Below are 19221 nucleotides of genomic sequence, written 5' to 3'. Positions count from 1 at the left end.
TCTCGGGCCCAGCTCCAGCTTTACTGAATAATAAGACTCTGGTGCTGGAACCTGGGAATCTTGATTTGCAGCCAGCTCTAAAGGCATGTGTAATGCAGCTGGTCTGCAGAAAGGCATTTAGGAGCCCCCCACCATCCAGTCTGTAGCAGTGCATGTGGGGAGCTTACTAGCAGTGCAGACTGCTGGGGTAAGGCCTCTGGAGTAGGGTTTAACAAGCTCTCTGGGTGGATAGATGACCGACTCATCCTGGTTTGCCTGGGACTGTCCTGGTTTTAGTCCTGAAACTCCACTGTCCCAGGGCCTCCCTCAGTCCTGGAAACCCCAGGATGAATTGGTCCCTTTTCGAGGCAATTTAATGCATACTGAATTTTGAGAGGCACTGGAAACCGTTCATTCCGCAGTTGAGGAGAAGGGGACTGGAATGGAAGCAGTCTGCCCATGGACATGTAGAGAGAGTAAGAGGCTTCCCGCCTTGCATCCTTGCTATTCTTGGAAACATATGTTGTAAGTAGCTGCCTTGCTGTTTTCTACTCCCTACTAGAAGCCAGCCCCAGAGGAGCTCATTATGGAGTGGCTGTTTGGGGTGAATAATCTGATTTTGTGGTCTTACATGACTGATGTATACAACAATGACAGGTACAGGTGTCATCAGACTCCCATGAAATCTTTCAGGGCTTCTCTTGGCCCAGGTAGGGGAAGCAATTTACAATTTAATGCATTTCCATTTGGTCATAGTCCCTGAGATAGCATTACCGAGACAGGGAACCCCTGAGAAGGGATTACAACTCTGGGGCTGTGGTTCAATGGAGTCAGGACCCTGGGCTGCGCTCCTACATCCAGGGTCCCTGCTGAGGTCCTGGGACATATCCTGGCATGGCTTCCTTTGTTGCTAGGAAGCTGCCAAGACTTGCCAGGCTGTGCCTGATTATCAACGCCAGTTTTGGTTTATTTGTTCCAGGTGCCCATCACATGACCAGTTATGTAGGAGTGGAGTTCCAGGCTAGAAGGTTCTTGTAAGACAGTGGTTCTCATACTGGAGTCTGCGGCAGACTCACCCAGAGGGCTTGTTGAAGCTCAGATGTCTGGCCCATGCCTCAGAGCAACCATAGATGGGTTCATTATGAATACTTGAGTGACTTTGTCATGTGACACTCATTATTGGTGTCCACAGGCTGGGCTAACTGTATAAAGCCAGGCACTAGACAATTTCTAAGGGTTCTCCTAGCAACAGGGATTTTACTTATAAACTAATCGATATGGCCTGATAGAGGATGTACTTTCATCATCACTGTTCCCTCTTCTCCTAAGTGTGCCTATATGTAGGTTAGTACTTAAAATCCCACAAATGGAGAATAATTGTTTTGATGTAAAGGTTTAGTTTAATATATAAATATCTATGGGTACAGTAGGGAAAAACCCAATTCAGACATTTATTCAGAACCTCTTTTGTTCCAGTTATCATAAGAGCAGAAATATTAAGCCATACCAGTCATTCGTACTTGAAACCTCTTAATCTTATTGTCTGTGGTACAAGAATCTCCTGATTTCCTTCTTACCTCCCTGACCCCTGCCACCAGCTCCTCCTCCACCTGACTTCCTACTATTGGTGTTCTCAGGGGTTGGTCTTGGGCTTTGTCTCCCTGGGGGTGTAATCTGTCCCCTTAGCTTAAAACCCCATCAGTACGCTGGTGACTCTCAGATTATACCTTTAGAGTGAACTCCTCCAAACTCCAGCTGCTTTCCAGACAGTTTCACTTGGGTGTCTGCAGATACCATACATGAAACATGTTTCAATCCATATCACATAGGAAACCCGTCCATTTTTCTGTCTGTATGGCCCCTCCCCTAGTATTGTCTACCATTTATCTTTTTGTCAGTGCTGTGGTCTCCTCCTACTTTATCCCATAGTGGTCAGATGAGGGTCCTGAAATGGAAAGCAGACAATCTCTGCCATACTGAAAACCCCATAGAGGCTCTCCAGCCACATTCCTCAGCGTGGCCCGCAAGGCTATCTGGGACCCGCCTCCACCTGTCTCCATAGCCTCGTCCTGCACTGTGTCTTCCTGCAGCCCACGTGTTCCGGCCACCTGCTTTCTCTTGGTTTCTGGAACATAGAAAACCTTGTCAGACCTTTGTATGCACTGTCCCCTCAGCTGGGAATGTGTGTTCTTTCCCTTTGCTGAGGAGGCTGGTTTCTTTTCCTACTTCAGGTTTCAGTTTAAACATGACGCCTTAAAATGTCCTTCTCTGGCCGTTCCATTCTGAGTAGATGTTTTATGACTTACTGTTTTCCATTCAGCACCCTGTTGACCTTTGTCTTTGACCTTACAGTCTGTACTTATTTTCTGCTTCCAGGCTGATGACTTGTGTCTCGTCTCACTCCCACACTGGGCTGTGGGCTCTCTAAGGGCACGGTGTGGCTGACGGGGGGAGACTACACTGCCTGCCGTGCAGAGCAGGCCCTTAAAAAAGTGAGGGAATGTAGTAGTTCCCATGTGGGTAGTGAAATAACTCTGCTCAGGGCTACCAACCAGGGGTCAGAAGGAAGGAGAGGAACAGAGGGAGAGAAAGAAGGTTTCAGACACAGGGAGCCGTGGGCATTGGCAAGAAAGGATGCAGGGCTCCCCTTCAGTTTTAGACCGGATTGCCTGGAGCATCAGGTCCAGGCTAGTCGGGAGCCTGCCCGCAGCATTTCAGACCTACTTCTTATGTTCTTACTCTCTCCTGAGCATCTCAGTGGCCTCTCATGGAGTCCTGCACGAGGCTGGCAGTAATTAGGTCCATACTCAGATCTGTGCCTTTTGGCATGTATCTGGGGGAAGGAAGTGCTTCCTTGTGATAGAGATACGCTTAGGTGATAGAGATACGCTTAGGCAGCCACTGAGAAGTTCCCATCTCTCCTCCACCAGCCGGCCTCCCTTGTGCCTGGAATACTCACCCAAGGAAAAGCACCCTGGCCCAACATCTGGAAAGGGCCCGAGGTGTGTTAGATACTGTTGTGGATTTGAGGACCAGCAGGGGACAGAAGGTTCTGAGGGTGTGGAGGTAAGAGAAGACGGTGGATACCAGAGTGCCATCTTAGAGAATGAAGTGTAGCTTCTCAGCTAGGCTTGCACCTGGGTATAAGCAACACAAGGTGGTCTTGGCGCCTTATCATTTATTTATTCATATCTTCATGTATTCATTAATCAAACATTTATTGAGCCCTTGAGATTGGGCTTCTCTAAGGATTATGGAGAAAAACATGAATGGGATACTGTCCCTGCTTTCCAGAGTCCCAAAGATCATTACAGATCATTGTGATGAGAACAAGAATAGCTCTATGCGCAAGTCCCTGTGGGAGCACAGAAGAGGAGTTCTAGCCCAGTCTGTGTGATCAGAGGAAGCTTCTGGAAGGAGTTAACATCTAACACTGAAACTAAAACTTCAAGCGGAAGTGAAGAGTTGTGGAAGGAGCTGCAGAAACTGATGTGTTCTCTCTCTCAACCCTGGCTGAGCCCTGCTGCAAGCCAGGCACTCTGCTCATTGTTTGTCTTTTTCTTTTAGAGGCGGCCTAGGAAATTACAGTCTTATGGAAGGGGTGAAGCTTGAGGGTAGGCAGGGAACTGGGAGAGAAGCATACGTAGTAATTGGAAGCCTGCATGCTGATCAAGACAGCCTTGGAAATCGGCTGTAAATTTAGGCTTTCACTACTCACTGTGTGACCACAAGCCAAGTGACCCAAACTCCCTTCCCTTCGTTTTTCTCATCTGCACAGTGGGGGCAGTGGTAGCACCTACCGTTGAGGGGGATATGGTGACAAATTTACGTGAGTGCATTTAGCATGCAGCCAGCAAGTAGTAAACACAGCAAATGACAGCTGTTACCACAGTCGTCATTAGCGCTGTAGCAGATTGTACACATTTCTCCTCCTTCCCTATTAGAGGATTCAGCATCCCTCCCCATTTTCATGTGACTTACGGTGTCTCCCTGGGGCAGGAGTATACATCCCCAGTCCAGTGATGGCAGACTTGGCCATGTGACATGCTTTGATCAACAGAGTGTGAGAGGAGGGGCGCCTGGGTGGCTCAGTCAAACATCTGACTCTTGATTGCGGCTCCGTTGTGGTCTTGGGACTGCGAGATCGAGCCCAGTGTCGGGCTCCTTGCTGGGCATGGAGCCTGCTTAGGATTCCCCCTCTTCCTCCCTCTGCCTCTCCCTGCCTGTAAAAAAACCCAGAATGGGAGAGGATGTGATCTGTACCAAGTGTGAGTAGAAGTTGTTGCTGGTTGTAAGCCGAGATTTTATGACTCTTTGTTACTGGGGGAAAGCCGACCAGTAACACCATTGTCCTCACACAGGAGCATGGGGTAGGGAAGGCTCTTCAGAGGAAAGCACTTCCAGACTGAGCCCTGAAGGTGGTCTAAGTCCTATTTAGACACAGGGATGTGAGTGGGGAGTATTCCAGGTGAGGAGAAAAAACCTGTAAAAACTCCTGATTTTATGAGAAGGAATGGAAAAGAAGTTCAGAATGGCCGTGGAACGAGGAGGGGAGAGTGTTGATAGGTGACGCTGGAGAGAGAGTGCGGGGGACTTGTAAGCCATGGTAGGAAATTTGCTCTTTATCCTTTATTTATGCTTTTATTATGCTCTTTATCCTTTATTCTGCACTGCTGGTGGGAGTAAAAATCAATACAACCACATTAGCAGCCAACAGACAGTATCTGCTCAACTAAAACACACCTACTAACCCTTCTTACTCCATTATGGGCCTTAGTGGAAAACCATTCCATGATTTTTTTTTTTTCTTTTTAGAATGATCCCCTGGGCTGCTTGCCCAGACTAGCTCTGAGGGCTCAGGAGACCACAGGGCAGTCTGGCAACCATCTGGGTGAAGGATGATGGGGCTGGTGGCACAGGGAAGTAGACAAGTGTGACATGTGATGGAGAGATGAGGTGACTACCTGTGTGTGAGCTGAGGAGAAGGGGTCAGTGACGAGGCCTCCCACGTGGGAATTAGATGGGTGATGTGGATGTGGGGAGCCCAGGAGAGAAGGAGGGTGAAGGAGGCGGAGGAGGAGTCTCCTGTGGCCACTTGGGGCTGCGGGTATTTCGGAAATACCGTGACGTTTTTCCTCACAACGACCATGTGTCCAGCTAAAAGCTACATTGTCCAGCTTCCCTTGTGGCTAAGGAATGGGACAGCATTAAGAGGAAGTGACACCAATAATGCAAAAATAAATACCATGCCTGAATTCCCCAGCGGACTGCCGTTTGTCTCTCATTTGTCCGATGTGGTTTTAACTGTGATTTGCATTCCCCATAAACATTTCCCATGTGTGCATATTTTATGAGCGTGGGTATTTCATACAAATGATACATTATTTGTATTTTTCTGTAATTTCCTTTTTAAAAACTCAACTGCACATCTTAGAAGCAGTCTGTGTCATTGCATACAGACCCAGAGCATCACTTGTAACTGCGGCGCGCTGCTGCGGCGTGCACGTGTGACCGGTGGGTTATCTGACCGCTCTCCCGCTGGCAGGCGTGGATGGAGGTAGGGTCACTTGTTCTCAGGTTTTTGCACCTACGACAAGGCCATGAGGGACATCTTTGTGTTTGCTTCTTTTTTGGTGTTTCATAAGTGTTTCTTACAAAAACAAGTCTCATAAATAATGTCTGAGACCCATAATGGAGTAAGAAGGGTTAGTAGGTGTGTTTTAGTTGAGCAGATACTATCTGTTGGCCGCTAATGTGGTTGTATTGATTTTTACTCCCACCAGCAGTGCAGAAGAGTACCTGTTTCTTACACCTGATATTCTAATACTTAACATTTGGATTATCTGATGAATGAAAAATAGCATCACTTAAATTTATGTGTACCTACCTATTAGCAAGATGGAGCATTTCTCTTTATTACTCATTTGTAAATCTTCTAAAACTATTCATATTCCAGACTGTTTTCTCTTAGTTTGTCCTTATTGATTTCTAGAAGTTCTTTGTATATTCCAGATACTACTCCTGTGTTATTATTTGCAAATATTTTATCTCCATTTCCTGTAATTATTTAAAGATTTTATTTATTTTATTTGACAGACAGAGATCACAAGTATGCAGACAAGCAGGCAGAGAGAGAGAAAGGAAGCAGGATCCCTGCAGAGCGGAGAGCCCCATGTGGGGCTTGATCCCACGACCCTGAGATCATGACCTGAGCTGAAGGCAGAGGCTTTAACCCACTGAGCCACCCAGGCGCCCCCATTTCTTGTAATTATTTAACATTACATTTTAATATGTAGCATTTAGAAAAGTCAGATTCACCTATAGGATTTTTCCTTTTTTTTTTTTTTTTAATAAAGATTTTTATTTATTTATTTGACAGAGATCACAAGTGGGCAGAGAGGCAGGCAGACAGAGAGGGGGAAGCAGGCTCCCTGCCAAGAAGAGAGCCCGATGTGGGACTCGATCCCAGGACCCTGAGACCATGACTGAGCCAAAGGCAGAAGCTTTAACTCACTGAGCCACTCAGGTGCCCTGATTCTTACTTTTAACATATTTACCTCCAAGGATAATAAATATTATACTTCCTTCTACTTCTTTTTATAGCTTTCTATTTTACTTTTAGGCATTTATTCCACTTGAAAGTTATTTTTATTACAGTATGACATAACTATCTAACCGTCTTCCTCCCTAAATAGAGAGCCTTTTGCTCGAACACCATTTTTTTTGAGTAATCCATCATTTCTCTTCTTATTTGAAATGCTGCCTCTACTATTTATTAGATTCCCATATAAATTCCTCTTCTCCCAACTCCTTCCTTCTGAATTTTGGGTTCTTAGTTCTCTTTCTTTTTCTATCTTCTGGATTCTGCGAATTGCTGTCTGTCTTTGCTTCTTCGGGTCTTTGGGTGGTAATGGCCCCATTGTCACTTGCTCTCTGGCATATGGATGGCACTTTTCCTTGTGAATTCCCTAGACCCAGACACTACCTATATCATGTGTAAAAATAGCTCCTTTTATTAAAACCTTTTGAAATCATCCTAATCTGAATGTTGTGTTTGTTTCCTGCTGGGTCCCTGAAAGATGCAGTCACATTGAAATTCTAATTGGGATTGAATTGAATAAATAGACTGTTTTGGGGGAAGAATGAAATACAATATTAAATCTCTCATCCATAAACATGGTTAGCCTTTAAAGAAGACTTTTTTAGAAAGACAAAGTTTTATGATTTTTTTGTAAAAGGTTTTGCATATTTTGTTTGTCTTTTTAATGGGTAGCTTTTGTTTTTCTCATGACAGAGGATCTCTTTTCTAAAGTATTTTTAATTGATAAATGCTAGTTTATAGAAAAACCATTGATTCTTAAAAATTTATTTATTTGGCAGTCAGAGATCAGAAGTAGGCAGAAAGGCAGGCAGAGGTGGGGGGGAAGCAGGCTCCCTGCTAAGCAGAGAGCCCTATGCAGGGCTCAATTCCAGGACCCTGAGATCATGACCTGAGCTGAAGGCAGAGGCTTAACCCACTGAGCCACCCAGGCAACCTGAAAAATCATTGATTTTTATGTAGTGGTTTTGCATCTGGTTACTTTGCTGAACTCTCTAATGAGTTCCAGGTGCTTTTTACTTGATTTTCTTCAGTTTTCTAGATATATATCCTCGTCTGTGAGTAATAACAGTTTTATTTCCTTTCCATTTTTTCAATAACTTCTATTTCTTTCTTGTAGGTTTTCTTTTCTGGCACTTTGTTGAATAGTATCAATGATGATGAACATTCTTGTCTTGCATGATATTGATAGGTATTTCCAGCAAGTTAAGGGCTTAAATGTCTGTTTCTCATTTGCTGAAAGTCTTAAGAATCATAAATAGATGTTGAATTGTATCAAATGTCTTTTCAGCAGTTTTAGAAACAATCATATTCTTTAATTTTAATTTTTATTGAAATTATGCATGTACATGTGTTAAAAAGGAAGATAGTCTGAAAGGCATCTAATAGGAAATACCTTTTTAAAAGCTGAAAGTAAAAAGGATAAGCTTTTATGAAGCTTATCAGGGAAGCAGAAAGTATAAGCTTTTATGAAGCTTATCCTTTTTACTTTCTGCTTCCCTGAGTCATTTCAGTTTTCTCTTCTGGTTATTTACATCCTTTTTTTTTTTTAAGATGCTATTTGTTTATTTGACAGAGAGAGATACAGTGAGAGAGGGAACACAAACAAGGGGAGTGGAAGAGGGAGAAGCAGACTCCCCGTTGAGCAGGGAGCCCAGTGCAGGGCTCGATCCCAGGACCCTGGGACCATGACCTGAACCCAGATTCCCCTTTACCTCCAGTTTTTAATCACATGGTTATGCTGCTACATTTTTTCTTTTTTTTTTTTTTTATGTTTTATTCTTGAAAAATTTCCTCCACTGATTGGAAGGATGTTATGCACTTTATTTCAAATTTTCTAGGTCTTTCATCCATTCTGACATGATACATAAATGCATATTTTTCTAGTGAATTATAGAGTTAATTAGTATTTAGATTCTTTCTCTGAATATGACTAAAAAGCATTTCTTTATTTGTGGCCCCCTTATCTAAACCCCATGTTGCTATTGACTAGAATTTAATATTTTTATTAAAAACTTTTTTCTTTTGCAGTCAGTACTTAGACTTAATGATAATCTTTTCTGTTTTTTCCCCTCCGTATCTTATTTATAAACATATTTAAAATGGTTTTTATTGGTTATTGAGTATATACAAAAGGCTGTCTATAAAATATGTGTGGGATAGAAATAAAAATAGTGAGCACATAAGTACCCCAAAACCAGTGTGTAAAAAGGAAAGCACACACAGCTGCTAACATCCTGCTCTCTTTGTTCCAATCCTAGGTCTACTATTTATTAATTGTATGACGGTGAGGAAATTGTTCAATTTCCTCAGTTTAAACTCAATTGTACCTCAGTTTCCTTGTCTGTAACACAAGCATAACACCTACCTCATAGGGGTATTGTAATGAGTTAAAAATCTGCTAATGTTTAGAACAGTACCTGGTATATTATAAATGCTATATAAATATTATCTATTATTGTTGGAAAAATATACCATACTTCATTTATATATTTAATGATTTATGGACTTTTTTTTTTTTTTTACTATCTCAAGCAGTGCTCTGCATGCATATACTAAATCATGGAGTACGAACATTTTGAACTATATGATACCAAATTGTTTTTCATGGTGGTTGTAATGATTTACATCCCAGCGAGCACTGTGAAAGCATTATGTTTGCTCCACATCTTCATTAGATGTGGAATTAAGAGGTTTTTAAATACTTTTCAACAGGGTGACTGAAAAGTTATCCTGTTATGATTTACTTTGTACCTTTCTGTTTACCAGTGCAGTTAGCCATTGCAATCTTCCTTCCTTCCCTCTTTCTTTCTTTCTTTCTTTCTTTCTTTCTTTCTTTTTTTAAAGATTTTATTTATTATATATTTGAGAGAGACGGAAAATGGGATAGAGAGGGCATGAGAGGGGAGAGGTCAGAGGGAGAAGGGCTCCCTGCCAAGCAAGGAGCCTGCTGTGGGACTTGATCCTGGGACTCCAGCCAGGATCATGACCTGAGCTGAAGGCAGTTGCTTAACCAATTGAGCCACCCAGGTGCCCACAATCTGCTTTCTTTGATGTAGTGTCTATTCAGTAGTTTCCCCATTTTTCTACTCTGTTCTTATCTCTTATTGCTGTTTGAAGATAATATGGCTTCTTACTCTTTTGTTCAATATATATGTGTTATAAATTTCAGGATTATCTTTCCACTTCCTTTATAGTGTGTTTTGATGATCAAAAGTTATTCAGTTTTATATAGTTGATTTATAAATTTTGTCTTTTATGATTTTGCTTTTTGTGTTATTTTCGAGAATTCTTTCCTCATCCTGAGAACATACCAAAAAACCTCCTGGAATGGCTTTGAAAACTTTGCTTTTCACTATTATGCCTTTAACCCATCTAGAATTGAATTCCTTTGTGGTGGGAGTTTTGAGTTTCAATTTCACTTTTTCCCATATAAATGATATTATTTCAGTAATATTTATTGAGACATTCAACCCTTCTCTACTGATACACAGTGTTATAAATAAGTTATCATATTGAGTTTGAGATTCTTTGTCTTTTGCTGTAATATTTTAGTTCATTTGCGTTTATTGTAAGCACCAGTTTATCTGGATCTGTTTCTACAATCTCAGTTACTGGTATCATATTACTTGCCCTTGTTATTTTTTTCTCTTTTTGCATTTTTTTTTGAGATTTTATTTATTTATCAGAGAGAGAGGGAGCGCAAGCGAGCCCAGGTAGAGGGAGAAGCAGGCTCCCTGCCGAGCAAGGAGCCCGATGTGGGACTCGATCCCAGGACGCTGGGATCATGACCTGAGCCAAAGGCAGCTGCTTAACCAACTCAGCCACCCAGGCGTCCCTCTTTTTGCATTCTTTTTGGTTGAATGTAGTGGCTCATTCCACCTTTTTCTCTTTCTATTTTTAGTCATTTCCCTAGAAATGCTAACACATGCTTAACTTAGCCAATCTAAAGCGTATCAAGATCTTTAATCTCACTTAGAACAGTAATAGGAGGACTTTAGAACAGTTTAACTTTGCTCACCTCCTCTCCTCTAACTTGTTTTGTTATGAATTTGTTATTCTTGTTTATTTTTAATACCACAGTGTTAATATTGCATCATATACACCATATATATTTTTAGATTTTTTGGCATACTTATCATATCTGTGCTCTTTGTTCCTTCTTATGTTCAGATTACTTTCCTTCATCTGAAGTATATCCTTTTGAATATTACTTACTGATGGCGCCTTGTGTCAAACTCTCTTATTTGTCTTAAAATGTCTGGTTTCCCTGTTTTTTGAAAGATGTTTTTTGAAGTTACTTTCCAAATTAACAGATTTACTTTTAGCCTGATGAAGATATTATTTCACTACTTTCAGGTTTACATTATTGCTCTTTGGAAGTCAGCTGTCAGACTAATTGTCATCCCTTTTCCATCAGTCTGTTTGTCTCTGGTGGCTTTTAGGATCTTTTTATCTTTGGGAGTTTCCATTTTATTGTGATATATTTACTGGTCAAAGCAAGTAACAGAGCCAACTCAGATTCAGTGGGTTGGGAAAAACCTCTACTCTTGATGGGAAAAGTATAAAGTATTATACCTGTATATATATGTACCTTAAGTTTTTATTTAATTTCCTGTTAGTTAACATCCAGTGTAATACTAGTTTCAGGTATACAATATAGTGATTCAACACTTCTCTACATTACCTAGTGCTCATCACAACAAGGTCCTCCTTTTTTTTTTTTTTAAAGATTTTATTTATTTATTTATTCGACAGAGATCCCAAGTAGGCAGAGAAGCAGGTAGAGAGAGGAGGGAGCAGGCTCCCAGCTGAGAAGAGAGCCCGATGCAGGGCTCGATCCCAGGACCTGAGCCGAAGGCAGAGGCTTTAACCCACTGAGCCACCCAGGTGCCCCAACAAGGGCCCTCCTTAATCCCCATCACATATTTCAGTCATCCCCCACCAACCCCGTAACCATTAGTTTGTTCTCTATAGTTTAAGAATCATTGTTTTTTTTTTTTTTTGGTTTGCCTATCTTTTTTTCCCCCCTTTGCTCATTTGTTTTGTTTCTTAAATTCCACATGTAAGTGAAATTGCATGGTATTTGTCTTTCTCTGATGGTCTTATTTTGCTTAGCATAATACTTTCTACCTTCATCCATGTCATTGCAAATGGCAAGATTTCGATCTTAAGGCTGAGTAATATTCCATTGTGTATATATACCACATCTTCTTTATCCATTCATCAATGATACAGATGGCGAACAGACCCATAAAAAGATGCTCAACATCACTGATCATCAGGAAAACATAAATGAAAACTACTTCACACCTGTCAGGAATGGCTAAAGTCAACACCACAAGAAACAGCAGGTGTTGGTGAGGATGTGGAGAAAGGGGAACACTCTTGCACTGTAAGTGGGAATGCAAACTGGTACATCCATTCTGGAAAACAGTATTGAGGTTCCTCAAAAAGTTAAAAATAGAACTATTATGTAATCTAGCAGTTGTACTACTAGGTATTTACCCAAAGGATACAAAAATACTAATTAAAGGGATACATGCACTCTGATGTTTATAGCAGCATAATCTATAAGAGCCAAATTATGGAAACAGTCCTAGTGTCCATTGACTAATACCTTTCTTTTTAATGAGTGAACATTTTGCTAGTCTACAAATGTACTTATATACTTCCAAAAAATATTATTACATAAATGTAGAAAGGTATATTCTATTTAAAGACAATATTTGGTGTGCAGATGGATTTTCAGAAAATTACCCACAGGTTACGAACCATGGATGTGGGATACGCTCAAATGTGACTTTCAAAAATAACTATGACAATAATAACCATCTATTGAGTGCTTATTCTGTATTAGGCACTATTCTGAGTGATTTTTTAAAAAAAAACTTTTTATTTTGATAGAATTTTAGATGTACAGAAAAGTTGCAAAAGTAGTAACATACAATTTTAATATACCCTTTTTCCTGCTTTCACTAAATGATATTATAGTTCTTAAAATCAGGAAATTGACACTAATGTGACTATTAACTAATCTGAAGCCCTTATTTGAATTTCATCAGTTTTCCCACCAATGTCCCTTTTCTGGTCCAGGATCTAATTATAGGAATTGCAGGATTTCACATTGAATTGGCAAATCTCCCTGACTCCTTCAACCTGACAATTCCTTGGATTTTCTTTGCCTTTCATGACCTTGACACTTTGGAAGAAGCCAGGCCAATTATTTTGTAAATAATCTTTCAATTTATGTTTGTCTTATGTTTTCTCTTGAATAGATGAAGTTAAACATCTTTGTCAAGAATAAATAGAAGTGGGGCATCTGGGTGGCTCAGTTGGTTAAGCAGCTGATTTCAACTCAGGTCATGACCTCAGGGTTCTAGGATCCAGGCCCTAGTTGGGCTCTCTGATCAGCAGTGAGTCTGCTTCTCCCTCTTTCCCTCTCCCTCTGCTTCTCCTCCTGCTCATGCTCTCTCCCTCCCTTCCTCTCTCTCTCTCTCTCTCTCAAATAAATAAGTAAAATCTTAAAGAAAAAGAATACCACAGAAGTCATGTTTTGCCCTTCTTAGTGCATATCTAGGGGACATAGTGTTGATTTGTTTTGTTACTGGTAATATTAACTTTGACCACAGGATTAAGGATTGTGCCTTCCAGTTTTTTCCCATATAAAAATCACTATAGTGTTGGAGAGGATGTGGAGAAAGGGGAATCCTCTTACACTGTTGGTGGGAATGCAAGCTGGTGCAGCCACTTTGGAAAACAGTGTGGAGATTCCTTAAGAAATTAAAAATAGAGCTTCCCTATGACCCTGCAATTGCACTACTGGGTATTTACCCCAAAGATATAGATGTAGTGAAAACAAGTGCCATCTGTACTCCAATGTTCATAGCAGCAATGGCCACAATCACTAAACTGTAGAAAGAGCCAAGATGCCCTTCAACAGATGAATGGATAAAGAAGTTATGGTCCATATATGCAATGGGATATTATACCTCCATCAGAAAGGATGAACAGCCAACTTTTGTATCAACATTGACGGGATTGGAGAAGATTATGCTGAGTGAAGTAAGTCAGGCAGAGAGTCTATCATATGGTTTCACTTATTTGTGGAGCGCAAGGAATAACACGGATGACATGGGGAGATGGAGAGGAGAAGGGAGTTGGGGGAAATCGGAGGGGGTGATGAGCCATGAGAGACTATGGACTCTGAGAAACAATTTGAGGGTTTTGGAGAGGTGGGGGGGTGGGAGGTTGGGTGAGCCTGGTGGTGGGTATTAAGGAGGGCACGTATTGCATGGAGCACTGGGTGTGGTGCATAAACAATGAATCTTGGAACACTGAACAAATAAAATTAAAAAAAATCACTATAATTTTACCATTGTAATTGGTAAGAATTGACTTTTTAATTTGTGACTAATAACAGTCTCATGGGGAGATATCCTCCTATTTCTGATCATACCTTTTAATCTACAATACTCATTTCATTTCATATTTTCTGCTTATCTGTCTGTTATGAATTTTGGAAAATTACTACAGATTAACTTTCCAGTTCTCTACTTTTCTCTCTAGTTTACTCTGTTGCTAAATACATCAGTTATATTTTTAATTTTAAAGTCTGTAATTGGTTCTTCAAAGAAATTACCTTTTAAAAAGTCTTATTTTCACTGATAAAAGTTTATACTCACTTTTCAGAGGATTTCAATGCCACCTTGAGAAATCCTTTAGAATTTTGTCTTTTTACTATTTTCCCCATGTGGAAGTTCTTTGCTTTGTTGGAGAGTTCCCTCTTATGATCACTTGCATCTGACATTTATGTAGTTCTTAGTTCTGCATTGATTTTCAGTGACAGTATCCTCCCTAGTGACCCTGCTGATTTCTTTCCAGGTGGTTGAGTATCTTCTCGGCCAGTATCATTAGTTGTTTCTTGGCATGGCCGATGAGATAAGTTCCTGTATGTCCTGGCACGGCAACCCAGCAGTTTGCCATCTATAGGCCTCACTTTTTCTTCCCATGGAGTGTCAGGAGGTCCTGTGGAATCTTACCTTATGTAACAAGCCTTCTGATCTACTTTTTTTTTTTTCCCCAGTATGCCTCACAACTATGGATACACCAAAATTTTCTCTATTTATATGTGTTTATGAAAGTGAAGTTTTAGAAGTTTGGAGTAGCAGGATAGGAAAGTTAACATTGATACGACTCTTATGCCATGCACTGTTGTAGGTGCTTAATGTATATAAACCTATTTACTCCTTATAGCATTACTGTCAGGTAGGCACCATTGCTTAGCCCCATTTTTTAGATCAGGAGAATAAGGTGCAGAGATATCAAGTGGCTTCCCTAAGATCACAGAACCAGAATCCTGCTGCATCATGGTCTTTTAAATCAGTTCTAAAACTTCCCCTGGCCCTCGCCTTCTTACCAGCCGGTGGGCCCAGCTTCTGCCCCTTGGATTCTCCAGGGCAACAGCACACCATTCAAATTAAAGCCTGGAACCAGAGAGGCTGGGGATACAAGAGTGGCCATTAGTTGGCTAATACAACCCCTGTGACCCTCCGGGCACAATGACAGTGCCTGACAATGACAATGATGGGTTGAACTTCGGGCCTCATTCTTCCGTCTTCTGTTTCCCTGTGTCAACCACTCTTCCCCCAGGACTGTTCTGTTGAAGTAAGATTATTGTAGGAACCAATTCCCTGTGAGGTTTTAGGCAAGTAATGTCTTCTCTGAGCCTGCCTTTCCCCCCTGTAAATAAGTAGAGGGCTGAGGGGAGCTGGAAGAGGGAATCTAGATTTTTTTTTTTCTTTTCTAGCTCCGTGGATTCTCTGGACCTGTAATCCACACATGATCATGTTTTCTTTATTTTCTTTCTTTGTATTTTGACTTGTTTGTATCCCTTTTATTTACATTTTTTTCTCATTTAAGTCAGTCTGAAATACTTAATACATGTGGTTAAAAAATTGAATAATACACCAGTGCTCAAAATGAAAAACAGCATCCTCCTTTCCTCTTCTCCTCCCCAGTATTACTCCCCGAAGACAACTGCTCATGGCTCTCTCTGGTTTAGTTCTCCTGGAGGTTATTTCCATACCTCTAAACAATGTGTGTATTGCCAGGACTTGATTTATGAGCTCCAGACCCCATCCGTTGGGCCCTGCTTTGAAGGATGAGGAGATCGCTCACTCACTGTGGTGTAGGGGTGCGAACACTTGCCCCAGCTCTGGGATCTCAGCTAAATCCCAGAGGCTGTGCCCCTGCAAGGTGGGCTGTCACCCCTGGAGGGCTGCTCTGGCACTGGGAGGGCCTTATCCGGGTGTATTGGGCTGACGATGGTAGCACGGGGAGGCACTGGAGCCAGCTCGTGGCTGTCCTCTGATGATGGGCTTTCTACTCTGGAAACAGTGGCTTGGTTTTTAAAGAGGTTAATCAAGAGGGAGTGCAGAGATTGTCCCAGATCAGCACACAGTTTATTGCTCCCAAGAGGGCCTTTTGGCATTGGGGAGCCAAGGAATAGGAGCTGTTTTACTGTAATTGATGTCTGCTGCTGTTCCAGGCAGTGGGGAATCGCAAGGTCACCTGAGAGGGGATAGCTAAGCACCCAGAAGCCCTGTGGCCATGCCCAGCGACGGGCAGAGGAAAATTTGGGACGTGACCTGTGTCATCGCAGCCTCACAGCAGGGCAAGTTGCCTCCATCTTGCTGGGGACCAGGAGAGCCTCATTTGGCACCTTTGGGGGCGGGGACTGTGGATGGGGGCGGGAGCAGGTGGCTGCTCTCTGATAGCGAGGCTGCAACCATGGAGGCCTGGGGAGGAGTGAGAGCCACAGAGAGGACAGCCTGCAGACTCTGACCATCTTTCTTACCCGGGTGGGCCTGGTAGTTCACAGAGAACTCTGTCACTTGCAGCAATCTCTGTCCTCCTTAAGGTTCACTCTCCCAGTGTCTTTGGAGAAAGGGGGGTTTCTAATAGCTGCTACCGAATGCCCACTGGCATCCACTTCTCCCGGATGTGAGTGTCCTCCCCTCACAGCTCCTCCATCATGGGTTTGCCTCACCTCTGTGCCTGCAGCTGCAAGGCTGCCATTCCACACAGAGTGATGATGGGACCTCCATAGAGGGGTGATTTGCTCAAGGTCATACGTCCCTACACTGCCCTGCATCCTCTGTCCCCTGTCTCACCTCTGTAGAGGGCTCAGTTATAGAGGGAGTAACTGGACGTAATTACAGAGTTGGAAGAAAAAAGGTGCATTCATGTGGGCATCACTTTTTCTATAGTCCAAATAGGTGAAAAACCCAAACAAATAAGTTCTCCTTGGGTACACCCTGATACCTAATCTCCCTGTGCAAGGTGTGAAGTCTCTTCTTTACCTCCTTTATGAGAGACTTTATCAGGTATCCAACGTGGAAAACCTCCACCTTTACAAAAAGTGAAAACTCATATTGCTGTCACAGTGGTTGATCTCATCCCACAATCTACTCTTTTCACCACACCTCAAACTAGGATTATACCTCTAACAGCATCAAGGGGAGAGGATGGGGTACTTGGAGAGTCCATGGTGAGCTTTGGCTCTCCAAGGCCTGATGCCCTTTGGGCAGCTCTCTGTCAGTGTGAAGATAGGTCCCTTCTTTATTTTATTCCTGGTCCTCAAACCTACAAACACAGAATTCGCAAAGACAGTACAGTTGACCCTTGAACAATGTTCGAGTGAAGGGGGAACCAACCCACTGTGCAGTCAAAAATTGTGTATAACTTGATTCCTCCTCCCCACCCTGAATCTAACTACTAAGAGCCTACTGTTGACCAAAGTTTTACTGGTAACCTAGATCGTCGATTAACACGTATATTGTATGTTGTATGGATTATATATTATATTCTTACAATAAGATAAACTAGAGAAAATATTAAGAAAATTATAAGGAAGAGAAAATACATTTACAGTGCTGTATTCTCTTTATTGAAAATAATCCACATATAAGTGCACCCAAACAGTTCAAGCATGTGTTGGTCAAGGGTCAGCTATATTTCTCTGAAACAGTAATATAAAGGAGAGAAGCATGACCTTTCCCACCCTATCTTCTGCATAGTGTGCTGCCAGGATCAGAGAGAATTTCATGCCATTTGTTCTTTATTCATTCTTCCATATGCCCCAGACTCACTGCTCTCAAAAGAAAGATGGTCAAAGACCCTGGACATTTAAAAAAAATTTTTTTTTTCTTTACCTTTGGCCCAAATTGTCAGGCATGGTGGCTTTCTCCCCCAGTGTGGTGCAGTGCTCCAGAAATGGTGGTGGTGTGGCCACAGTGGGATCTTTCACCTGCATACTTAAGCTCATCTGATACCACAACAATATTGGTACATATTTAATATTTAATTTAATATTCCCTGTTTTAGAGATCAGGAAGTAGAGATCCCTAGAGGCTTTCTGGTTTTCCAAAGGTCCGGTGTGGCTGAGCCAGGACTAGAATGCAAATCTGATGAGTCCAGGCTTTGAGCTCTTTCTACGACATTAAAATGGAAGTGAACACCACAGTGTGTACCTCAATAAAACATTACTGCACTGGTAAAGGAGAAATTAGTGTGAGAATGTACAAGACAGGGGGACCCAGAGTTTAAAACAGATCAAAATATCCTCTAATTTTGTTTTCAAAGAGGACTTAGGGAAGAAGGATCCTGTCTACCATCTTGTTATAGGAGGCCTTATTTTTATTCTTCAGCCACATTTTCTATTAGATACTTCAAGGTCTTAGTTTTTTTTCATCTAAAGTTAGGAAATGTTGGATTGTGATCAGGCCTTTCTCACCCCAACATTCTCTGATATAAAAAAACTAGTTAAAATAGGTGATACGAAGTAAGGAGAACGTCTTCCTCTGTCATGTGTAGACTCAAGAATGGTCATAGTGCAGTCATGCAGCAGTGTCGCTGATCTTACAGCAGGAGAGCAGCCAAGGTCATCTAGTTCCCTGGTTCTACAGCTACAATGAAGGAAAGAGCTTGATTTCATGATTGTGGAAGATGATTGACCACTATCAAGAGCAGAGAGCTCATACCAAATTCTCTGTGAGGTTAAACAAATCTTCAAATGTGATACTTGACATGGAAAAAGAAGCTTAAGTGGGTCAAGAAAAAGAGCTGTTGGCTGACACTGAGGGATTCATGGAGGTCAGATCCACGCATGATGTGGGCATCCGTCTGTAAGACTGATGAAAAATTGAAAAGGTCAGAAATTTGGTTTGTACAAACAGATAATTATCTTTGAGAATGATGGTTGAGGACTTAAATTGAGACGAAAGAACAGATTCATTTTGAGAGAACACTTGAGGAGGAAAGTTTCTGTGATGATCGTGCCTTGCATTTTATTAATGATTAGAAACAGCCAGGACGTGGCATTCGTCTGGCTCTCTCAAGGGAAGCTGGACACAGTGAAGGATTTTTGAGGAAAAAAATAACTGGTCAAACAATACCTTCTATCTCTGGCTCACCTCTCTAGGTCTCATAGTCCCAATTCTTGACCTAGAAGCACTCATCAAAGAAAACAAAAACCCAAAACAAAGGGATAATACCCATCTCACAGATTGTTGTCAGAATGAGATTATGTACATGAAAAGGCATGGCAAGTTGAGGAGCCCTTGGCTAATGTGACTGCTCTG

This window comes from Mustela nivalis, assembly GCF_964662115.1.
Source record: "Mustela nivalis genome assembly, chromosome: 8".
NCBI lineage: Eukaryota > Metazoa > Chordata > Mammalia > Carnivora > Mustelidae > Mustela > Mustela nivalis.
The sequence above is the reverse complement of the archived record's forward strand: the minus strand, read 5'-3'. Positions refer to the sequence as shown.